At 38.9% G+C, this 11,698-nt stretch overlaps 1 non-coding gene across 1 annotated transcript; it reads left to right on the top strand.

Annotated features, from left to right (window-relative positions):
- The first annotated feature begins 2,612 nt into the window (after positions 1-2,612).
- LOC148548132 (small nucleolar RNA R71) lies at positions 2,613-2,720 on the top strand. Its single transcript, XR_015898067.1, has one exon. It is a non-coding gene; the product is annotated as a small nucleolar RNA R71 (small nucleolar RNA).
- The last annotated feature ends 8,978 nt before the right edge of the window (positions 2,721-11,698 follow it).

The following is an 11,698-nucleotide window of genomic DNA, read 5'->3' as shown; positions in this document are numbered from 1 at the left end:
AGGATTCTCCGGTCTTAGGTGCCATCAATGGTAATGGAAAAACAAAAAGCTTATGCTTTTACCACACCAAACTTAGAATATTGCTCGCCCTCGAGCAATAAACAAAAGAATAGAAGAAGAAGAAGAAGAAGAAGAAATATGGAGAGGGAAAGGGAGATGTGGTTTCGGCCAAGAAGGGTGTAGAGGGGTGTGTTGTGTGAATTTGATGAAGAATGGAGGGCTTTATATAGGGGAGGGAGGGGGAGAAAGGTTTCGGCCATATGGGTGGGTTTGGGTGGGAAATTGGTTTTGAATTTTGAAGGTAGGTGGAGTTTATGAGGTAGGTTTATGGGGAAGAGTAGATGGATGTGAGTGGTGAAGAGGTGATGGGGAAGAGTGTTTATGGGGTTGTGTGAAAGAGAGTGGTGATAAGAAGTGAGTAGAGGTAGGTGGGGATCCTGTGGGGTCCACAGATCCTGAGTGGATCCTGTGGGGTCCACAGATCCTGAGGTGTTCAAGGATTTACATCCCTGCACCCATTAGGCATGTAAAAATGCCTTTGCACCCAACTCTGGGCGTTCAGCGCCAGGTTGGTGGCCATTTTGGGCGTTCAACGCCCATTTGTGTGCCATTTCTGGCGTTAAACGCCAGAACCATGCCTGTTCTGGCGTTCAGCGCCCAGAAGCTGCCCATTTTGGGCGTTCAGTGCCAGAACCATGCTCTGTTCTGGCGCTGAACGCCAGACAGATGCTCCTCCAGGGTGTGATTTTTCTTCTGCAGTTTTGATTCTGTTTTCAATTTTTATATTTATTTTGTGACTCCACATGATCATGTACCTACAAAGATATATAACTAAGAAAAATATAGTTAGATAAATAAACATTGGGTTGCCTCCCAACAAGCGCTTCTTTAATGTCAATAGCTTGACAGTGGGCTCTCATGGAGCCTCACAGATGTGCAGAGCTTTGTTGAGACTCTCCAACACCAAACTTAGAGTTTGGATATGGGAGTTCAACACCAAACTTAGAGTTTGGTTGTGGCCTCCCAACACCAAGCTTAGAGTTTGACTGTGGGGGCTCTGGTTGACTCTGCTTTGAGAGAAGCTTTTTCTGCTTCCTCTCCATGGTTGCAGAGGGAGATCCTTGAGTTTTAAACACAAGGGAGTCCTCATTCCATTGAAGGACTATTTCACCTCTGTCAACATCAATCACAGCTCTTGCTGTGGCCAGGAAAGGTCTTCCTAGGATGATGGATTCATCCTCTTCCTTTCCAGTATCCAGGACTATGAAATCAGCAGGGATGTAAAGGCCTTCAACCTTTACTAACACGTCCTCTACTTGTCCATAAGCCTGTTTTCTTGAACTGTCTGCCATCTCTAATGAGATTTTAGCAGCTTGCACCCCATAGATTCCCAGTTTCTCTATTACAGAGAGGGGCATGAGGTTTATTCCTGAACCAAGGTCACACAGAGCCTTAAAGATCATGGTGCCTATGGTACAGGGTATTATGAACTTTCCAGGATCCTATCTCTTCTGAGGCAATGTCAGTTGATCCAGATCACTTAGTTCATTGATGAACAAGGGAGGTTCAACTTCCCAAGTATCAATGCCAAATAATTTGGCATTCAGCTTCATGATTGCACCAAGAAACTTGGCAGTTTGCTCTTCAGTAACATCCTCATTCTCTTCAGAAGAGGAATACTCATCAGAGCTCATGAAGGGCATAAGGAGGTTCAATGGAATCTCTATGGTCTCTAGATGAGCCTCAGAGTCCTTTGGTTCCTCAGAGGGGAGCTCCTTATTGATCACTGGACGTCCCAGGAGGTCTTCCTCCTTGGGATTCATGTCCTCCTCTCCTTCTTTGGGTTCGGCCATGGTGCTTATGTCAATGGCCTTGCACTCTCCTTTTGGGTTCTCTTTTGTATTGCTTGGGAGAGTACTAGGAGGGATTTCAGTGATCCTTTTACTCAGCTGGCCCACTTGTGCTTCCAGATTTCTAATGGAAGACCTTGTTTCATTCATGAAACTCACAGTGGCCTTGGATAGATCAGAGACTAGATTTGCTAAATTAGAAGCATTTTGTTCAGAGTTCTCTGTCTGTTGCTGAGTGGATGATGGAAAAGGTTTATTATTGTTAAACCTGTTTCTTCCACCATTATTAAAGCCTTGTTGAGGCTTTTGATCCTTCCATGAGAAATTTGGATGATTTCTCCATGATGAGTTATAGGTGTTTCCATAAGGTTCACCTAAGTAATTTACCTCTGCTATTGCAGGGTTCTCAGGATCATAAGCTTCTTCTGCATAAGAAGCCTCTTGAGTACTGTTGGATGCAGCTTGCATTCCATGCAGACTCTGAGAGATCATATTGACTTAATGAGTCAATATTTTGTTCTGAGCCAATATGGCATTCAGAGTATCAACTTCAAGAACTCCCTTCTTCATAGGCGTCCCATTACTCACAGGATTCCTCTCAGAAGTGTACATGAACTGGTTATTAGCAACCATGTCAATGAGTTCTTGAGCTTCTGCAGGCGTTTTCTTTAGGTGAATGGATCTACCTGCAGAGGTATCCAATGACATCTTTGATAACTCAGATAAACCATCATAGAATATATCCAGGATGGTCCATTCTGAAAGCATGTCAGAAGGACACTTTTTGGTCAACTATTTGTATCTTTCCCAAGCTTCGTAGAGGGATTCACCTTCTTTCTGTCTGAAGGTTTGAACATCAGCTCTAAGCTTGCTCAGCTTTTGAGGAGGAAAGTACTTGGCTAAGAAAGCCGTGACCAGCTTATCCCAAGAGTTCAGCTGTCTTTGGGTTGAGAATCCAACCATAATCTAGCTCTGTCTCTTACAGCAAAGGGGAAAAGCATGAGCCTGTAGACTTCAGGATCTACTCCATTAGTCTTAACAGTATCACATATCTGCAAGAATTCAGTTAAGAACTGAAAAGGATCTTCAGATGGAAGTCCATGAAACTTGCAGTTCTGCTGCATCAGAGAAACTAATTGAGGTTTCAGCTCAAAGTTGTTTGCTCCAATGGCAGGAATGGAGATTCTTCTTCCATGTAAATTGGAATTAGGTGCAGTAAAGTCACCAAGCATCTTCCTTACATTATTATTATTTTCGGCTGCCATCTCCTCTTCCTGTTCGAAAATTTCTGAAAGGTTATCTCTGGATTGTTGTATTTTAGCTTCTCTTAGTTTCCTTTTCAGAGTCCTTTCAGGTTCTGGATCTGCTTCCACAAGAATGTTCTTATCCTTGCTCCTGCTCATATGACAAAGAAGAGGGCACAGAAAAATAATAATAATAATAATAGAGATCTTTTATACCACAGTATAGGGATCCCTGTGTGAGTAGAAGAAGAGGGGGAGACAAAGAATGTAATGTAATGGAAGAAACACAACTGTGAGGAGGGTTGAGATGTGAGATGAGATGTTAGTAAATGAATAAATAAATAGAATGAGATGAGAGAGGGAGAATTTTCGAAAAATATTTTTGAAAAAGAGTTAGTGATTTTCGAAAATGGTTTTTGAAAAATGTTAGTATTTTTCGAAAATTTTTAAAATCAAAAATAAAAATAATTAGTTAATTAAAAAGAAATTTTGAAAAAGAGGGAGATATTTTCGAAAATTAGAGAGAGAGTTAGTTAGATAGTTTTGAAAAAGTTAAGAAACAAACAAAAAGTTAGTTAGTTAGTTGAAACAAATTTTGAAAAGATAAGAAGTTAGGAAGTTAGAAAAGATATTTTGAAATCATATTTTGAAAAAGATAAGATAAGAAGATATTTTTGAAAAGATATGATAGAAATTAGTTTTTGAAAAAAAAGATTTGATTTTTAAAATCTCAATTAATGACTTGATTCATAAGAAATCACAAGATATGATTCTAGAACTTAAAGTTTGAATCTTTCTTAACAAGCAAGTAACAAACTTCAAATTTTTGAATCAAAACATTAATTGATTATGTTATTTTCGAAAATTTGATATAAAAATAAGAAAAATATTTTTGAAATTTTCAAAAATAACTAAGAATTTTGAAAAAGATTTGATTTTTGAAAAAGATTTTGAAAAAGATTAGATTTTTAAATTGAAAATTTGATTTGACTCATGAAAACAACTAGATTTTAAAAATTTTTGAAAAAGTCAAATCTAATTTTCGAATTTTGATGAGAGAAAAAGGGGAAAGATAATTTTTTTTTTTTTGAATTTTTATGATGAGAGAGAAAAATACTAAAAAGATGCAATGCATGAAATTTTTAGATCAAAACAATGAATGCATGCAAGAATGCTATGAATGTCAAGATGAACACCAAGAACACTTTGAATGTCAAGATGAACATCATAGACACAATTTTGAAAAATTTTTAATGCAAAGAAAACATGCAAGACACCAAACTTAGAATTCTTTAATGCTTACGCACTAAGAATTCAAGAATGCATATGAGAAACACCATACAACACAAAACAAAAAAAATCATCAAGATCAAACAAGAAGACTTACCAAGAACAACTTGAAGATCATGAAGAACACTATGAATGCATGAGAATTTCGAAAAATGCAAGATGCATATGCAATTGACACCAAACTTATGATATGACTCAAGACTCAAACAAGAAACACAAAATATTTTTTTGATTTTTATGATTTTCTAATTTTTTTTTTTTGGATTCTTTTCGAAAATTATATGAAAAAGAAAAAATAAGGATTCCAAAATTTTTAACATGAATTCCAGGAATCTTGCATTCTTAGTCTAAAGCTTCAGTCTAGGAATTAGACATGGCTCACTAGCCAGCCAAGCTTTCAAAGAAAGCTCCAGTCCAAAACACTAGACATCACCAATGGCCAGCCAAGCTTCAGCAGATACCTCTCATGCATACAACAGCAAATTTTATTGGCAACAACTAGCTTGCTCTTGTGATGATGATTAGGAAGCCTCAGTCCAAAAGAATTTAGACATGGTTTTACAGCCAGCCAGGCTTCACATGCTTCATGAAACACTAGAATTCATTCTTAAAAATTTTGAACAAAATTTTTGAAAACATTTTTATATTATTTTTTTTTCGAAAACAAAGGAGAAAATTTTGAAATATTTTTGAAAAATTTTTTTGAAAAGAAAACAAAAAGAAAATTACCTAATCTGAGCAACAAGATGAACCGTCAGTTGTCCAAACTCGAACAATCCCCGGCAACGGCACCAAAAACTTGGTGCACGAAATTGTGATGTCCAGGTTCAAACAATCCCTGGCAACGTGAGCAACTTGGTACGCGTAATCGTAATTACACTTTGATTATGGAAAATTCATGGCTCTTTCTTTCCCTGGCACTGGCGCCAAGAACATGGTGCCAATCCCATGGTTCACAACTTCGATACAACTAACAAGCAAGTGCACTAAGTCGTCCAAGTAATACCTTACGTGAGTAAGGGTCGAATCCCACGGAGATTGTTGGTATGAAGCAAGCTATGGTCACCTTGCAAATCTCAGTTAGGCAGATATAAATTGATAATGGTGTTTTCGAATAATAAATAATAGAATAGGGATAGAGGTACTTATGTAAATCATTGGTAGGAATTTCAGATAAGCGAATGGAGATGCTTTTCGTTCCTCTGAACCTCTGCTTTCCTACTATCTTCATCCAATCAGTCTTACTCCTTTCCATGGCTGGCTTTATGTGATACATCACCATTGTCAACGGCTACTTTCGGTCATCTCTCGGGAAAATGATCCAATGCCCTGTCACGGCACGGCTAATCGTCTGGAGGCATCACCCTTGTCAATGGCTTCATCTTATCCTCTCAGTGAATAATATGCTCACGCACCCTGTCACAGCACGGCTATTCATCTGTCGGTTCTCGATCATGCTGGAATAGGATTTACTATCCTTTTGCGTCTGTCACTAACGCCCTGCAATCGCGAGTTTGAAGCTCGTCACAGTCATTCAATCATTGAATCCTACTCAGAATACCACAGACAAGGTTTAGACTTTCCGGATTCTCTTGAATGCCGCCATCATTCTAGCTTACGCCACAAAGATTCCGGTTAAGAGATCTAAGAGATATTCATTCTAGCTTATTTCATGTAGAACGGAAGTGTTTGTCAGGCACGTGTTTATAGGGGAGAATGGTGATGAGCGTCACACATAATCATCACCTTCATCACGTTCTTGGGTACGAATGGATATCTTAGAAACGAAATAAGATGAATTGAATAGGAAACAGTAGTACTTTGCATTAATCTTTGAAGAACAGCAGAGCTCCACACCTTAATCTATGGAGTGTAGAAACTCTACCGTTGAAAATACATAAGTGAAGGTCCAGGCATGGCCGAGATGGCCAGCCCCCAAAACGTGATCAAAGGATCATAAGGTAATCCAAAGATATCTAATACAATAGTAAAAGGTCCTATTTATAATAAACTAGCTACTAGGGTTTACATGAGTAAGTAATTGATGCATAAATCCACTTCCGGGGCCCACTTGGTGTGTGTTTGGGCTGAGCCTAAGTGTTGCACGTGTAGAGGTCTTCCTTGGAGTTGAACGCCAGCTTTTGTGCCAGTTTGGGCGTTCAACTCTGGTTTTGGCTCCTTTTCTGGCGCTGGACGCCAGATTTGGGTAGAAAGCTGGCGTTGAATGCCAGTTTACGTCATCTATTCTTGGCCAAAGTATAGACTATTAACCATTGCTGAAAAGCCCTGGATGTCTACTTTCCAACGCAATTGGAAGCGCGCCATTTTGAGTTCTGTAGCTCCAAAAAATTCATTTTGAGTGCAGGGAGGTCAGAATCCAATAGCATCAGCAATCCTTCTTCAACCTCTGAATCTGATTTCTGCTCAAGTCCCTCAATTTCAGCCAGAAAATACCTGAAATCACAGAAAAACACACAAACTCATAGTAAAGTCCAGAAATATGAATTTAACATAAAAACTAATGAAAACATCCCTAAAAGTAACTAGATCCTACTAAAAATATACTAAAAACAATGTCAAAAAGCGTATAAATTACCCGCTCATCCGTTCTCAATCGTACCGGAATGGGATTTACTATCCTTTTGTGTCTATCACTACGCCCAACACTCGTGATTTTGAAGCTCATCACAGTCATTCAATCCTTTGAATCATACTCGGAATACCACAGGCAAGGTTTAGACTTTCCGGATTCTCCTGAATGCTGCCATCAATCTAGCTTATACCACGAAGATTCTGATTAAGAGATCCAAGAGATATTCATTCATTCTACGGTGAACGGAAGTGGTTGTCAGGCATGCGTTCGTGGGGGAATGATGATGATTGTCACGTTCATCACATTCATGTTGAAGTGCGAATGGATATCTTAGATAGGAACACGCATGTTTGAATGGAAAACAGAAACACTTGCATTAATTCATCGAGACACAGCAAAGCTCCTCACCCCCAACAATGGAGTTTAGAGACTCATGCTGTCAAAGAGTACAAAATTCAGATCTAAAATGTCATGAGATACAAAATAAGTCTCTAAAAGTTGTTTAAATACTAAACTAGTAACCTAGGTTTACAGAAAATGAGTAAACTATGATAGATAGTGCATAAATCCACTTCTGGGGCCCACTTGGTGTGTGCTGGGCCTGAGACTAAAGCTTCTCACGTGCCTGGGCTGTTTTGGGCATTCAACGCCAGGCTGTAACCTGTTTCTGGCGTTGAACTCCAACTTGTAACGTGTTTCTGGCGCTGGACGCCAAGCTGCAACATGGAACTGGCGTTGAACGCCAGTTTATGTCGTCTATCCTTGAGCAAAGTATGAACTATTATATATTTCTGGAAAGCCCTGGATGTCTACTTTCCAACGCAATTGGAAGCGCATCAATTGGACTTCTGTAGCTCCAGAAATTCCATTCCGAGTGCATAGAGGTCAGGATCCAACAGCATCAGCAGTCCTTTTTCAGCCTGAATCAGATTTTTGCTCAGCTCCCTCAATTTCAGCCAGAAAATACCTGAAATTATAGAAAAACATACAAAATCATAGTAAAGTCCAGAAATATGAATTTTTCCTAGAAACTAATGAAAATAAACTAAAAACTAACTAAAACATACTAAAAACTATATGAAATTAACCCCAAAAAGCGTATAAAATATCCGCTCATCACAACACCAAACTTAAACTGTTGCTTGTCCTCAAGCAACTAGATAAATAAAATAGAATACAAATGAGTCAAGAAACAATAATATCTCAGAGTTTTTGAGTGAAGCTCAGATTCTAATTAAATGAGCGGGGCTAGTAGCTTTTTGCTTCCGAACAGTTTTGGCATCTCACTTTATCCATTGAAGCTCAGAATGATTGGCATCTATAGGAACTTAAAATTCAGATAGTGTTATTGATTCTCTTAGTTCAGTATGTTGATTCTTGAACACAGCTACTTTTATGAGTCTTGGCCGTGGCCCTAAGCACTTTGTTTTCCAGTATTACCACCGGATACATAAATGCCACAGACACATAATTGGGTGAACCTTTTCAGATTGTGACTCAGCTTTGCTAAAGCCCCCAATTAGAGGTGTCCAAGGTTCTTAAGCACACTCTTCTCTTTGCTTTGGACCTTGACTTTAACCGCTCAGTCTCAAGTTTTCACTTGACACCTTCACGCCACAAGCACATGGTTAGGGACAGCTTGGTTTAGCCGCATAGACCAGGATTTAATTCCCTCAGGCCCTCCTATCCACTGATGCTCAAAGCCTTGGATCCTTTTTATTACCCTTGCCTTTTGGTTTTAAGGGCTATTGGCTTTTTCTGCTTGCTTTTTTTTTTTTGCAAGCTTTGTATTCACTGCTTTTTCTTGCTTCAAGAATCATTTTTATGATTTTTCAGATTATAAATAACATGTCTCATGTTTATCATTCTTTCAAGAGCCAACATATTTAACATTCAAGAACATCAAATTCCAAAGACATATGCACTGTTCAAGCATTCATTCAGAAGACAGAAAGCATTGCCACCACATGTAAACAATTAGAATTTGTTTTATTAAAAACTCGAAAATTATTGCCTCCTTGTTCTAAAGAAAATCTTCTATTTTATTCATGTTTAATGATGATGAGAAAAATAAATTATAGCTTAATTAGGGATAAAATCAAAATATAAATACTAATTGTCATTATATGACTCCTAAGGTGAAACTCAAATAATAGAAAAAAAAGTTATCACAGGGTTAAGGTTAAGATCAGAACTCAACAACCTTGACTTTGGGAAGCGGATGCCTCTTTAGTCTGTGGGGTGCTTGGCTCTTCAAGAGATAGTTTCTGACGCTTTAGTTCTCTTAATTCACGCCCTTGCACCTCTTGTTCTCTGAGCAGTTTGCAAAGCATGCTGTTTTGATTTTGCTGTTCTTCCTTCAATTGGTCCATGGTTTCTTGCAACTTAGTGACAGATGCCTCAAGATGCTCCTAGTATTCAAATTGAGGGAGTTCTGGTAGGAATTCTTGCGCCCTCCTCTTGATGGGGTCATCCTGCATTTGTTGTTTTTCCATTGTGATTTTAGTGATTGGTTGCTCCACTGAGATATACTCTGTTATTCCCCTCTTTACTCCAGCATCTTTGCAGAGCATAGAGATTAGGCTTGGATAAGCCAACCTGGCATCCTTAGAGTTCTTGTTGGCAAGTATGTAGAAATCAGATGGGATCAGTTGATGAACTTCTACTTCTTTTCCCAATATAATGCAATGGATCATCACTGCTCTTCTAATATTGACTTCAGAACGGTTGCTGGTGGGCAATATAGAACGCCCAATGAAGTCCAGCCATCCTCTGGCGATTGGTTTGAGATCTTTTCTCTTGAGTTGACTTGAGGCACCCTTCGTGCTGGTGGTCCACCTGGCTCCAGGGATGCATATATCCTCTAGAATCTTATCCAGGCCCTTGTTTGTTCTCATCATTCTCCTATTGAAGGAGTCTGGGTCATCTTTCAGCTGAGGTAGCTTAAAGATCTCGCTGATTTTGTCAAGGTGGATGTGAACAATCTTTCCTCTGACCACAGTTCTGTAGTCATAGAGGGCAGCTCCAGATATTCTCTGCCTGTCTGTTTGCCACAGATTAGCGTAGAATTCTTGAACTATATTCCTTCCCACTTTCGTTTCAGGATTAGCTAGGACTTCCCAGTTCCTGTTTCGAATCTGCTCTTGGATCTCCGGATATTCATCTTCTTTCAGATCAAACTTGACTTCCGCGATCACAGATCTTAGACCCATTATTTTGTAGTAATGGTCTGAATGTTCTTTGGTTAAGAACCTCCCTTGATTCCAAAGTGGTTTTGGAACACTCTCTTTCTTGCCTCTTGGAGTGGGTTGTTTTCCTTTAGGAGCCATGATCTTAGTGGGTATGGTTTAGTGATCACAGATAAACACACCAAACTTAGAGGATTGCTTGTCCTCAAGCAAAAGAAAAGAAAGGAGAGGGATAGAAGGAGAGCTAGTGTTGAATGGTGGATGAGAGGAAGGAGGCCGAATGTGTTTTTAAAAGGGAAGGGGGTGGGTTTTCGAAAATAGGGAGAAAGATAAGATAGAAGATATGATTTAAAAAGAGATAAGTCTGATAAGAAAAGATATAATTTAAAATTGAAAGGATATGAAAGATATTTGAAAAAGATGAATTTGGATTTTTTGAAAAAGATAATATGGAGATTTGAAAAAGATATTGATTAGTTGAAAAAATTTTTGAATGAAAAGAGATAGATTTATTTTGAAAATTTTGAAAAAGAGTTGAATTGGATAAAAAAAAGGATTTGTGCTTATGGATTAAGATACATTTGATATTTTTAAAGTGGAGTTTTTAGAAATTAGGGATTTTAGAAATCAGGGTTTGTAACATGTTTATGCAAGAAATCATGAATTGAAACATGAAAATTAAGATTAAAATGAAAAATATGAAGAAAAAACGAATTTACCTCCTCCCCACCATCCTGGCGTTTGAACGCCCAAACGCTGCATGTTTTGGGCGTTCAACGCCCAACTGCTACTTCTCCTGGGCGTTCAACGCCCAGCTGTCGCTTCTTTCTGGCGTTGAACGCCAGGAACTCCTTTGTCACTGGCGTTTTCTGAACGCCCAGGACGCTGTAAATCTGGCGTTAAACGCCCAGAAAGAGCTTCTTTCTGGCGTTCAACACCCAGTGGATGCTTCTTTTGGGCGTTGAACACCCAAAACAGACTTTTACTCGCGTTTTCTTGCCAGTGAGCTCTTTTTCTCTGTTTTGTGTGCAGAATCCTTCTGTAACCCTGTAAACTTATACAATTGACTCTTTACCTTAGTATCAATGAACTTTATATAAACAAATAAAATCAAGAATAGGGCAAAATGCTTAGAGGAAGTGATGCCCCATGGCTGGGTTGCCTCCCAGCAAGCGCTTCTTTATTGTCTTTAGCTGGACCTTGCTGAGTTTTTAATCTAGCCTCAGCCTTGAGCACTCTTGCTCAACATTGCCTTCAAGATAGTGCTTGATTCTCTGTCCATTAACAATGAACTTCTTATCAGAATCAATATCTTGAAGCTCCACATAACCATATGGTGATACACTTGTAATCAGATATGGTCCTCTCCACCGGGACTTCAGTTTCCCGGAAAATAGCCTGAGCCTAGAGTTAAACAACAGAACCTTTTGTCCTGGTTCAAAGATTCTAGATGACAGCTTTCTGTCATGCCACCTTTTTTATTTCTCTTTGTAAAGCTTGGCATTTTCGAAAGCAGTGAATCTGAATTCCTCT

This window comes from Arachis ipaensis, chromosome B8 (genome assembly GCF_059453495.1).
Source record: "Arachis ipaensis isolate K30076 ecotype BB chromosome B8, ASM5945349v1, whole genome shotgun sequence".
Classification (NCBI taxonomy): Eukaryota; Viridiplantae; Streptophyta; class Magnoliopsida; order Fabales; family Fabaceae; genus Arachis; species Arachis ipaensis.
The sequence above is the reverse complement of the archived record's forward strand: the minus strand, read 5'-3'. Positions and strand labels throughout refer to the sequence as shown.